This window comes from Octodon degus, unplaced genomic scaffold (assembly GCF_000260255.1).
Source record: "Octodon degus isolate 3935 unplaced genomic scaffold, OctDeg1.0 scaffold00118, whole genome shotgun sequence".
Taxonomy (NCBI): domain Eukaryota; kingdom Metazoa; phylum Chordata; class Mammalia; order Rodentia; family Octodontidae; genus Octodon; species Octodon degus.
Window position 1 is genome coordinate 8,344,345 of NW_004524694.1, and position 3,176 is coordinate 8,347,520.

Sequence of the window (3,176 nt, forward strand, 5' to 3'; positions counted from 1 at the left end):
ATCATGTAATTAATTTATAATTGCTTTTTTCAACCATTAGATCATTTACAAGACTATATTTCAAGAGGAAACACTACTATTTTTTGTTTGAGTTATCAAGCTTTATTTATCTTTGTTTATTAGAATCAGAGACTTCTTCCTTTCTTAGGGTGGTCATAAGAGGGATTATACTCAGAGCCTTCACACTGCGCTCATATCCAGCCCTCATTAATTTTAGCTTTAGAGTGGGTCTCAATAAATCACTGAATTTCCTGGGCTGGGCTCAAATTTGAGATCATCCTGCCTTACCCTTGTAGGATGCAAGCAGTGTTGAAAGAAATATTTTTTTATTCTTTTTAGTTTATGAAGAAAGTTCTTTCATTCTTCTATGTGGTTAGTTTTTAATAATGAACATACATTGTTCATACATATATAACACTGTTGTGGGTATAAAATGTTCTTTCAATGGAGGAATGAATGGGTGAATATTGAGGGATCTACTTGTATTACTTTAAAGACCTTTGGTCAGTTTTTATAGTTTGTTTAGTATAGTTTTCCAAATATGATTATATACTTTTAATTTTTTTCTTGTACTGCCATTGTTTTTAGATTTGTAACCTATATTGAGGCTTTTTGATTACATACATTCAATTTCATAGCTCTATTTATTGTTTGTGCTTTAAAAATGTGTGAATACAAACTATTCCTTTATTCTAAGAGTTCATTGTCTCTCTTCACCAAGAAGCAAATATACATACAAGAGCAATTGTGCAAAGTTCATGTTCGAAGGAATGTCAGTAGTATAGAGAATAAAGGGCCAGAAGAAATAAGCATGAGGGACAAATAATGACTCAGTTCCAATTCTTTTGTTTATTTGTTTGTTTGTTTGTTTGTTTTATGTATTTGGTATAGCGTCTCGCTATGTAGCTGGAACTCATAGTGTTCCTCCTATGTTCAGCCTCCCCAGCACTGGGATTATCGACGTTCACCATCACGCCTCATCTGATTCAGTTCTAATTCTGAGTGAAGAAGGAGGAGATTCCTGTGAAGAAGCCTTCATATCAGACCCTGAAAATCCAGCAGAATGACCTGGCAACACCACTTGACAAAGGGGTCTTGTGTCTCCCAAGAACTGGCGAGCTTTGCTACATGCAACAGACTTCTGTAAGAAAATGGGCACAGTCAATTTGACTTTAGAATTTCTAGCACTACGTGCATTGAAATTCAACTAGGAGCAAAAAGCTTATGTGTTGAGAAAATGTTTGGATGAAATCCATTGAAAGTTTAACAGTTTCTTGCTGAAAAATGAAAGTTATCATATAATATTTTCCTTGCATTTATAAAAACGTGTTTTGTAATGATTTCTTGCTTTCACCAGTTTTTTGAACATTTTATTTTCTGTTCTCACAATATCCTCAGATGTTGGAAGACTATTTTCTTTTCCACTTGTAATATTTCAAGTTGTCAATGGAGAAAAATGAAAACATAAAACATAGAATTTTCTCTAGTGAGTCTAAAAAGCTGCATGTGAAATTTATTTTCTTTTCCCACTGAATTTTGGCAAAGCAGTCTTGCCTGCAGAAATTCATTAAATAATTACCTTTATGGATATATTTTGAAAGATAAATCTTAAAATCTGCTAAGGTCCCTAATCATTTTATGACTTGTTGTAATGTATAAAGATGACAACTCCTATTTTAGTAAGTGAAATCATTTGTATATTGCTTGTGCTACCTTGGAGGTCAATTCATTTTTCATGACTTTAATACAAACTTGAAAGTTGTGGCCTCAAGTTCATTGTAGATCACTGTGAATACAGTTATATGAGTTCACATTATTTCATAATCACTCTTATCCTCTTCAACAGAGGTCCTGAAAAAAATGTAACTATTCATGACTGCAGATTGGGATGATGAATTACTTTCAGTTTAATTTATTTACTTATTAGTTTTTCAAACATAGTGATCATGTTAAACTGATCACTCAATGTACTCTGTTCCATTTTAGGTCCTTTAAAATAAAAAAAATACAAAGATCATGCATATATACTTGTGTTAAAGAATGGTTGAAATTTAAAGTTAATGTCCATATTCTTCGTATGTGGCCTTTCTAGAAATTGTCATGATTTCTATTTGTAGATAGTTTGCAATAAATTTATTTAATTTAAATATATTATGATTAGTAATCATAACAATGTTTTGATTCATCTTACCAATTGGTTTCCATACTTTATTGAATAATATATTCACTGCTACAGGGTTTCATTACACAGCTCGGCCTCATAGTGATCCTCCTCTTTTCAGTTTTCCCAGAGCTGGGATTACAGGGTCCACCACCACCCTGGACTCTGTGGCTGGCCCAGCGCACAAAGGAGCTGGACCAGCGTGGCATGTGGTGCCTGGGATTGAACCCTGGTCCCTGTGCTTGCCTAAGCAGGTGCTTAGTCCAATGAGCTATCTCACCAGCCATCCTGTATTAGTTTATCTTAGATAAAGATATTAAATGTTAATTTTGAGCTAGGGATTCCTATTTAATTACTTTATTTTCTAAATGATATTAAAAAAGGTAAGCATAATATTTTTCCATTCATTTTGTAACACCTTGATATATATATATATATATATATATATATATATCAAACTGTTATTATCACAGCAATGTATAAGCAAGGTTCCTGAAAATTATTTAGTTATGATGATGTTTTATTATTGTGTGTTAGACACATTACTATAGCTGTATTCAACAGGTAAATGATAAAAAAGTGCACACTTACTTGTTTTTCTGTTGTCAAAGAAATCCTCGGAACAAATCTTATATTTAGCAGTTACAGAAACAAGGCCATGGTGCATGGCTAGATGATTTAGGGAGTCACCATGAACTGATAAAGTAGCAGAGAATGCATAGAGATTAAATTCCTTTGTAATTTAATCTAGAAGGCATAAGCAGCATTTGTTAAAGAAAGTAATGGTAGGAGGAGTGCAGAGTAAACCTTAAAATCGTATCCTTGGATGACTTAAAACGTCCTTACTGAAACTAATGAACTTTGATTGAAAAAATATCACAATGAAATATAGTAAACATACTTCTAGATGCCTTACACATGGTTTAATCGGATTAGGTAATAGCAAATATGAGTCTGTATACCTATAAATTGTAAGCAGATAATTGAGAAAAGGCAGCAACTAAGCCAGATACCT